General features: G+C 34.9%; 1 pseudogene; it reads right to left on the bottom strand.

Moving 5' to 3' along the window:
- Positions 1-2,548: 2,548 nt before the first annotated feature.
- LOC100602015 lies at positions 2,549-10,273 on the bottom strand (annotated as a pseudogene).
- Positions 10,274-10,846: the final 573 nt, after the last annotated feature.

Here is a 10,846-nt window from a genome sequence, read left to right as displayed (position 1 = left end):
TTCAAGCCTCTTCTCTTCAAAGCAATACAAGCACACTGTTACATTTAAATATTCTAGACCTACTTTGTTGGTTGTAGGCATGTAACTTTGTTTCTGAGATCTCTATTCGGTTCCATTGATCCTTTTTTTTTTTTGAAACAGAGTATTACTCTATGGCCCAGGCTGGAGCACAGTGACAGAATCTCAGCTCATTGCAACCTCTGCCTCATGGGTTCAAGCAATTCTCCTGCCTCAGCCTCCTGAGTAGCTGGGATTAAAAATACACACCACCACACCTGGCTAATTTTTGTATTTCCAGCAGAGATGGAGTTTTACCATGTTGGCCTGGCTGGTCTTGAACTCTTGACCTTAGGTGATCCACCCACATCGGCCCCCCAAAGCATATGTTTCTTTTTATACCAGTACCACACTGCTTTGTTTACCGCAGCACTGTAGTATAATTTGAAGTCAGGCAATGTAATGCCTCCGGTTTTGTTCTTTTGCTCAGAATTGCTTTTACTATTTGAGCTCTTTTTTGGTTTTAGGTGAATTTAAGGATTTTTTTTTTTCAATTCTGTAAAGAATGATGATGGTAGTTTGAAAGGGCATAGCACTGAATCCGTAGGTTGCTTTGAGCAGTATGGTCATTTTAAGGATATTGACTCTGCTGATCCATGAGCATAGATGTTTTCTATTTGTTTACGTCAGTTATGATTTCTTTCATCAGTGTTCAGAGGTCTCATATCTCCTTCGTTAAATATACTTCTAGGTGTTGTGGTTGTTGCCAATATATATATGTGTGTGTGTGTGTGTGTGTGTGTGTATAGGTATACATATATATGTATATATGTGTGTGTATATATATATATACCTATGTATACACACACACACACACACACACACACACACACACACCATGGGATACTACTCAGCCATAACAAAGAATGAAATCATGTCTTTTGCAGCAACACGGATAGAACTGGAGACCATTATCTTTAGTGAAATGACTCAGAAACAGAAGATCAAAAACAGCATGTTCTCAGTTATAAGTGGGAACTAAACAGTGAGTACACATGGGCATAGACAGTAGAAAAATAGACATTGGAAACTCCAGAAAGTGGAAGGGTGGGAGGCAGGTTAGGGATGAAATACGAGCTTTCCGATATAATGTACACTATTCTGGTGATGGGTACACTAAAAGCCCAGACTTTACCACTATGCAAAAAATCTGTGCAATGTAACTGCACTTGTACCCCTAAATCCACAGAAATAAAAAATTAACTAAAAGTAAACATTACACGTTTATAACAAAGTGTGACAATTTTCTGTCTATTCTTATTTAATAATAATTTCTATTCCATTAAGGAAAACATTTTTATATTTTTAATTTATTCTTCCAATATTTATTCAATGTTAATCAATTTTAAATTCTAGTTTGTGCTTTTCTCTCCCATTTTAAATATAATGTACTGCATTTCTCCTTATTCTATTGTGCAAACCCATGCCTAAATTCTAACAAAAATTTAACACAATTTTTGGATAATACTCAACGTCAATATATTTATGTATATATTGCATACAGCTGGGCCATTATAGTATATGACTTTCTGTCAAAATTTTTAATCTTTCTGAATTATCTGAGGCTTGCTTTTCTATGCTGTCTCTCTAACTGAACTCCGTATGTCCTGACAAATTTTAAACAGTTAATTGCATCATGTAATCTATTAATTTTTTTTTTTTTTTTTTTTTGCTAGAAACCTCTCTCTCAAAGCCTCTGAATTCTTGCTCTAACTTTGGCTCAGTGTTAAGTATTCCTACTACACAAATCTTATTGTGGGACTTTCCTTAACTCTCCATTGTCAGGGTTTATTTTGCTTCTCTCCTGTGTTGGATGCCCTGTTTTCTTCATTTCCATGCCCTTCATTGACTTTCACATCCTTATTTCAATAGTTCATGTCATCCTGTTTCTGGAAAAATTTTTGGAAAATGTTATATGTAATGTATAAACTTTATATGATGTAGTATAATATTTAATAATATATTTTACTACTTCTACTTTTGAATAAAGTTTGTTTAGAATTCTAAATTAGAAATAATTTTTTACCTCAGAATGGCTCCATCGTCTCATTTTCCTTGGATCTGGAAACTTATTTACTTAGATTTAGAGAATTTTTTTCTCCAATAGTTATTTTAAAATAGCTTTTTTTATCATTTTAAATAATTCTTTTTGAATGATTAAGGGATTCAAAAAGTTATAAAATAGTATAGCAAATAAACATTTACCCAAGGAAAGATATTATGCAAAAATATTGTAGTATTGTAGCTGTACTGCTATGCCATAACGAGATTGCTGATGAAAGAGTATGTCTCTCATTGATGAAATTAGACATTGCTAAACTGCTCTTATTTTCCTAATTTGGTATACGAGAGTTGCTTTCGTTCTACATTCCTCCAAACACTTAATTTTGCTAGATATGAAAATTCTCCCAATATCAAGAGCAGAGATCATGTTCCATTGCTGTCTTAATTTGCGTTTTTCTGATTGAGTTAGAACATCATTTATTATGTTTCATGCTCTTTCCTCTCTGCTGTGCAGCACTTTCAGTGTCCTCATATTAATAGAGCCAAACTCAGTTTCTAGATATGAGGCACAGACGACATTGATGTCTGCCCCATTGACATTTAGAACATTTTCTTCATTTCTGCTATGCACAAATTCATTTAGTTATGTGAGCTAAAGAAGAAACACATAACTTCTTTGGCTCAGTTATGTGTTTGGGGCACAGAAAAATACACATACATACACATGAACAAATATACATACATTTATACATATATACATATACTCATATTACATATACATATATTTCTGTCATTTTTCAGTGTTTTAAGCCATGTTGAATCAAGTATATATTTTTTCAATAGTCAAATGCAGATTTAAATATTTATTTTTATTTGATTAAAAATCAAATTATAAGTATTTGAATTTATAAAAGTTGAAGCTATCTAGTATAATTTATCAACGTTTTAAATCACCTAAAATTATTTTGATTTTCTCACCTGTAATATCTATTAATTCATAAAATTAGAGTTGCTATGTTTAGCTAATGAAAACACAGGATACCAGTTAAATGGAATTTCAGATAAACAATTTTTATTTAGTGTAAACATTTTCTAACTGTGCCCAAATTTAACTGGGCACATTTATCCTGTATATTTCATGGCAAAGTTAACTAAATCTTATTCATAGTAAATTTTTTGGCAAATATTACAAACATGTTTTTAACAGTTTCTTGAATATTTCTTCTCTGGTGGATTTTTCTTCTCTCCTATTATTTTCTAGTTTAGCAAAATCAGTAATTCAAAGGGCAGTGTATGCTTTTGAGTGTCAATAGCCATCCTAGATTATTACAATGTGTGACTGCAATGAGAGTAGTATCATATGATGCCTAAGAGATTGCTGGGCTGAATTTTGTCCTCAATATTTAATAACTTTGTGAATGTAGGCATACTACATAACCTCTCTGTGCCTTAGCTTCGTCTTATGGAAATGAATTAGTATATATATTAAATATAAAATATATGGCTCAGAAACAGTGTCTCAGCCAGGCTTGGTGGTGTGAGACTGTAATCCCTGCTACCGGGCAGGCTGAGGTGAGAGGATTGCTTGAGTCAAAGGGGTTAAGTCCACCCTAGGCCACATAGCAAAACTCCATCTCTAAAAAAAAAAAAAAAAAGTAAATAAATCGTATTTAGTGCATAAATATTACTCTAGTATTAGCTATTTTTACATTCTCTAGACATTGTTTTTTTAAGTCTACAAATATGTACATATTTTTAAAATCATTAGAATGAGAATAGGAATCACTTAGTGATTCTTGGCTTGCCAGCTTAAATATAATACATGAGAGGGCACTGTGACAAGCCATCAGATTATCAATTTACAATTCCCTAGAATAAGAAAGTTTGCAAGCAGCATGTTATTGGAGAGAGACTTATTATGAGCCCAATTGTTATTTGTCTGTGATAGGATGACTTTGTATCTGAATACAGAAACACCAAAATATAACCAATAAATCTTCCATTTTATGTTGAGATTTTATCTTGTATCATATTTTCATAAATGGTTAAGAGCATACAGTTGAAATTGAAATATTATTCTGTCAGGTTCACTGCCTAGAGAATACCTTTCAGAGGTTCCTTGCCAGTAGCTCACTGACAAGTCAAAAGACTGGTATCATTTAATTGCTGTACTCCCTTCTGGATTCATTTTTACAATATCACTTAAGCCCACATAATACCTTAACTGGTGAAATTCATGACTACTTAGGCGCAAAGTTTGGGAAACACCAGTCTCCAATAAGTTTTGTTGGAAAAAAATCTGAGTTTTAATTGAACCACACAATGAATATCGATGAGATATGCAGAGTTGTCATTTGGAAAGCTAGCTATAGTAGACCCTGTGCAGTTTTCCTACAGGTATGAAACAGAGAACACAGACAAAAACTCACAGTGTTGTTGAAAACCAGGACAGATGTCAACGTATGTTCAAAATGGAACAGAAATTTTTACTGTGAATCAAATGCAGCTAGATAGAGAAAATGGGTAATGACATTTCCAACCTGTATTTTCTCTCTGGTTCTGTCTTTTTGTTTTGTTTTGGTTTGGTTTGGTTGCATTTTGTTTGGGTTTGATTTCCCAAATCTAGAGATAGGATCTCCCATAAAACAAAAAGAGAAAATGCCAACGTATGCTGATGAAAAAGGCTTATGTTTTCCTGGACAAAAATTAACCTTAAAAAAGCTGAGCTGCAGTTATTTGGTGCAGGCTGCTAGGTGAAGGTGGTATCTCCTCTTCTTTGTATTTTCTGAATGATACAGAAAAAATTATTGGATGAGCTACTAGACTAGCTATTGCCCGAATCCAATATCCACAGACACTATCACACTACATGTACGATCGCTACCCCTATTTGAGCTGCTTTTCTGTAGGCAGGCTCTTCTCCTATTTCTCAGCATGTATTGTGATAACATTTAAAGATTGATATTCTAGCTTAATAAAAATAAAAGGAAATATATTTGAGGGAAAGTTCCAACTAGGCAGAATCTGCTTATAACTGGCTCAGAAGAGAAATAAATAAATAAATAAAATTCAGTAGGATCCTGAAATTCAAGTGTAGACACCGAGAATAGAATAAATATTATGACATGTTTCCCCAAAGCTTTCTTTTCTAGTAAAGTAAAATATGTAACTTATGATCTAAATATGCAGTATAAAATATGAAGCTAATAAATAATGCAATAATCAATTACTCTTCTGTATTTTATATTCTACTCTTTCCTTTCTATTTATTTATAATATTGGTGCCTGCTCATCCAATCTCAATTTCTCACTGTTGTTCTTGTCCCCATTGTTCTTGCTTTTGATCTCCATGAGTATTTTTTTAAATTTTATGTTTTAAGGGGTACAAAACAATGTTTTGATTTATTAATACAACCTCGAATCGTTAAATGAAACTGATTAACATATCCATCACCTTAAATATTTATGACTTTTTGTTGTGATAAAATTTGAAATTTACTCTTTTAGCAATTTTGAAATGTACAATGTTGTTATCTACCACATTCTCCATGTGGTACAATAGATCTCATAGAAAAAAGTCCTTATTTCTTCGGTCTAATTGAGGCTTTGGGCCTTTTGACCCTTGTCTTCCCTTTCCCCCATACCCCTCTAGCCTCTGGTAAACACTTAGAAAGTGTAACATATCAGATCTATGTATTTGCAATTCACATTAATTTTTCAGACTCCTACTGATAAATATTGGCCTGTTTGTGGTCTAGGATTATATAGTTTTTTGGGAAATAAGCAATGGATCAACCTTTTCACCTAAGTGACAAAATTCTCTCATTCATAAACTTTCAGTTTTGGATTTATTTTGCTATTTTTTAAAAAACAGATAACTAATTGTTATGAATACATATTCACGAGATTCGTACATTTTATATTTTACCTTTTTGTAAAACAAAACCATACTTATGTAGTTACAAGGGTGAGTTTTGAAAATTTCTATTTTTTTCTAATAATATTTTTGCCTTTTTTGTAATATATAATAGAAAAAATTATGTTTTTCTGGGCAAAATTGCAAAGTGAATTATATAAAATAATATCTGATAATACTTCTTTCATACAGTACAGGACTTTTATACAGTCTCTTTTTTCAGCAAATCCTTTTATACAGAATGAGACTTAAGATGATCAAGTGTTATCTGTGAATGTGAATAATCAGGCTCTTCTATAACGAAAGTAAGATATGAAACAAATATGTGTGTGTGCATATATGTGTGTGTGCATGTGCATACATACACAGGCACTTAGAATGCTTGCTTAATTTTAGATCACCCTTTCACAAATTCATTAGGTTCTCCGAGAGATATTATTTTTTAATATCTATTCAAGACAATTTAACATAAATAACTTTGAAATGAACTGTTCTTCAAATATGTCATTGAAAAGCTTTAAGAGTTCTGCAACACCATCTAAAAACCAGCGTAGCCACTGAAGACCGAAAATGTAATGACAAAATAATATCTATGCCTCCTCTCTTCTTCTGAAATAATAAAGTAATGATTATGTATTTGGCAAACGTGCAGAAATGTTTCAAAAAGGACATTTGAAAATAACAAAAGGTCTACACAAAATTTATAATGGAGAAAAATATTTGTGGAAATGCTATAATTTACTTCGCAATACTGTATAAAAGTTTTTCAAACTTTCTGATTTTTATTGTTAGCTCTCCATCTTTCCAGTTGTGTGATGATTGGCTGTTTATTGATTGAAACTTTCAAATCTTACTTTCTGCTTGTGAATGATAAAAATAACGGAAATTACTTCATAAATGTGATTTAAAGTGAACTGAGCAAAAAGAACTGAGCAAATTTCTGACTTGTAAATTATCCAGTATATGCTTATATTTATGTGTATTTTTTAACTTTTTATTCTTTTATTTATTTTAAATCAACTTTTATTTTAAGTTCTGGGGTACATGTGCAGGTTTGTTACATAGGTAAACACATGCCATGGTGGTCTGCAGCAAAGATCAACTCATCAGGTAGTTTTAAGGCCAGCATCTATTAGCTGTTTTTCCTGATGCACTCCCTCCCTTTCCCCTGACAGGCCCCAATGTGTGTTGTTCCCCCGCCATGCGTCCATGTGTTCTCATCGTTCAGCTCCCACTTGTAAGTGAGAACATGCGGTGTTTGGTTTTCTGCTTCTGCATTAGTTTGCTAAGAATAATGGCTTCCAGCTCCATCCATGTCCCTGCAAACACATGATCTTGTTCCTTTTTATGGCTGCATAGTATTCCATGGTGTATATGTACCACATTTTCTTTATCCAGTCTATCACTGATGGGCATTTAGGTCGATTCCATGTCTTTGCTGTTGTGAATAGTGGAGCCATGAACTTATGCATGGAGGTATCTTTATAACAGAATGATTTATATTCCTTTGGGTATATAGCCAGTAATGGGATTGCTGGGTCAAATGGTATTTCTGCTTCTAGATCTTTGAGTAATTCCCATAGTATCTTCCACAATGGTTGAACTATTTTACATTCCCACCAACAATGCAGAAGCATACCTTTTTCTCTGCAACCTCACCAGCATCTACTGTTTCCTGACTTTTTAATAATCACCATTCTGACTGGCATGAGGTGGTATCCCATTGTGGTTTTGACTTGCATTTCTCTAACGATCAGCGATTTTGAGATTTTTTTTTTCATATGTTTCTTAGCCACAGAACGTCTTCTTTTGAAAAGTGTCTGTGCATATCCTTTGCCCACTTTTTAATGGGGTTGCTAGTTTTTCCCTTGTAAATTTGTTTAAGTTCCCTGTAGACTCTGGATATTAGACCTTTGTCAGATAGATTGCAAAAATTTTCTCCCATTCTGTAGGTTTTCTGTTCACTCTGATGATAGTTTCTTTTGCTGTGCAGAAGCTTTTTAGTTTATTTAGACCAAATTTGTTAAATTTTTGCTTTTGTTACAATACCTTTTGGTATTTTAGTAATGAAATCTCTGCCAATGTCTATGCCCTGAATGGTATTGCCTAGATTTTCTTCTAGGGTTTTTATAGTTTTAGGATTTACATTTAAGTCTTTAATCTATCTTGAGTTAATTTTTGTATAAGGTATAAGGAAGGGGTCCAGGTTTTATTTTCTGCATATGGCTAACCAGTTCTCCCAGCACCATTTATTAAATAGGGAGTCTTTTCCTCATTGCTTGTTTTTGTCAGGTTTGTTGAAGATCAGATGGTTGTAGGTACAGTCTTATTTCTGAGTTCACTATTCTCTTCCGTTGGGCTATGTGTCTGTTTTTGTACCAGTATCATGCTATTTTGGTTACTGTAGCCTTGTAGTACAGATTGAAGTCAGGGAGCGTGACTTCTCCAGTGTGGTTCCTTTTGCATAGGATTGTCCTGGCTATTCAGGCTCTTTTTTGGTTCCATATGAATTTTAAAATAGTTTTTTTTCTAATTCTGTGAAGAATGTCATTGGTAGTTTAATGGGAATAGCGTTGAATCTATAAATTACTTTGGGCAGTATGGCCATTTTCATGATATTGAATCTTCCCATCCATGAAATAAAAAATATAATTGAGTCCCATCATCATATCATGAAAATGTCTTTAAGAGAAAACTAGTAGCTGGGCACAGTGGCTCATGCCTGTAATCCCATCACTTTAGAAGTCTGAGATGGGCAGATCACTTGAGGTCTGGAGTTCAAGACCAGCCTGGCCAACATGTAGAAACCCTGTCTCTACTAAAAATACAAAAGAAAATTAGCTCAGCTTGGTGGCAGCCACCTGTAGTCCCAGCTACACAGGAGGCTGAGACAAGAGAATTGCTGGAACCTAGGAGGTGGAGGTTACAGTAAGCTGAGATCTCACCACTGCACTCCAGCCTGGGTGACAAACAAACAAACAAAAACTAGTTAGATGAATATTATTGCTTCTATTTTGAACCAGTAAATTGTTGCCACTGATAAATTGACAGCCATGAGTCTATCAAGAATGCTCTTGATATATTATATAACACAACATACCTGTTCACAGGGGGAAAATTATAGGAAACAACGTATGCGTACTTCTTGATTTCATGATACAAGACAAGCACAAAAGCACCACTCATGCCACTGAAAACACTGGACCATGAACCCTTGAAAAATCTTTGCCTCCTTCATCATGAGCAATCTTCCTTCAGCAGTCAAAAATGCCTGTATACTCAAGACTAGCCTGGCCAACATGGTGAAAACCTGTCTCTACTGAAAATACAAAATTAGCTGGCCTTGGTGGCTCATGCCTGTAATCCCAGCTGCTTAGGAGGCTAAGGCAGGAGAATCACTTGAAGCCAGGAGGTGGAGGTTGCAGTAAGCTGACATCGTGCCACTGCACTCTAGCCTGGGCGACAGAGACTCCATCTAAAAAAAAAAAAAAAATGCCTATGTACATGATGTCAGTTCCTTTGTGCCCTGACTGCATCATCATTTAGCAGTGAACAGTGTCAAATGGATAGGAATTCAACCCTGCAATGACAATGACAGGCTGTGCAATCATCCAGCTGATGATGATGTGAGTACTCCTGGAATCTGGAAGCATTCCCTTTGCATCCTTTGCAGTGTCACAGATACTGAAGTAGGCAGCTGGGTAGATGCTAATACCCTGCACAGACATGGTAAAGCCTTGGTACAGGCCCTTAATCCTATTAAATTTGTAGATCTTAACCAGACAGTCACCAAGGCTTCTGAATTCCCTTTCAGCTCCAGCTTTACCCACATCCATTGGTAGATGGGTACAGACAAAATCAAGAGGGTACACAAAACACAAGGATGTGGCCCCAGCACACTGCCGGATGCCAGGTTCCTTGCAACATACTACCGAAAGTGGGTCCTCTTGTCCACACTACCCAGGAAGATCTGCTAGTACTTATTTTGAAGGCAAAGTTGAGAGCCCGGGTGGGGAAGTATCTGATGACATTGGCCAGGTTACCACGCCAGAAGGACAGGACTCTCTCCTCCTTGGGAATAGGGACCACAGTCTATAATGCGCTTGTATTGCTTATCTGTGGTAATTTCCTTGGTGGCATGCTGCACCTGCAGCAGCAGCTTGAGGCACTCGATGGGTGCTCCTGCTGCCTTAGAGATGGCTGCAACCACCCCACCTGCCAGGAAGTCCCTGTTGAAGGACACAGCATCATCTGTCATGTTGAAAGGAAAGGGGAAGCAGGCTGCTGCGAGATGGGACTGGGCCAGGGACTCTTTAAATTCAGGGCTGGGAGGCCTCATGTTATTTCAGAGTGTAAGTTTGCTATTTATGGGACACATCTAAGAGTTTCCAGAAAAAAATATGGGACTGCAAGTCTCCTGAAATATTAACATTTGTAGTATTAATATATTATCTTTTTCCCTTTTAAGTTGTGGTAATAAAATATGGTCCTTAAAAGCCTGCCTTTTTGATATTTGTTGTGACATGTTTGATTGCCTAACATGTGACCAATTTTATTTAAGGATTGTTTTGTATTTAAAAAGTATGTGTATTCTGAAGTTGCTTCATGCTATTCTAAACATACTGATAAGATTAAGCTTGTCAATTTTTCTATTCAAGACTTTTGAATGTTTTCTACTTTTCTCTGATATTAAAAATTTTGAAAGAATTCAGTTAAAATTTTCTGTTTTGTTTATTTGGAAATCTTTTCTTATGGTTCTACCAGCTTCTTTTCCTTTTAGAAAAAAAAAAAAAAAACACATCGAAACTGTTTTTACATGTACACAAGTTTAAAATCATGGTATTTCTCTTTTTTTCACTTCAAGTGACA

The sequence above is a fragment of the Nomascus leucogenys genome, chromosome 5 (assembly GCF_006542625.1).
Source record: "Nomascus leucogenys isolate Asia chromosome 5, Asia_NLE_v1, whole genome shotgun sequence".
Lineage (NCBI taxonomy): Eukaryota > Metazoa > Chordata > Mammalia > Primates > Hylobatidae > Nomascus > Nomascus leucogenys.
The sequence above is the reverse complement of the archived record's forward strand: the minus strand, read 5'-3'. Positions and strand labels throughout refer to the sequence as shown.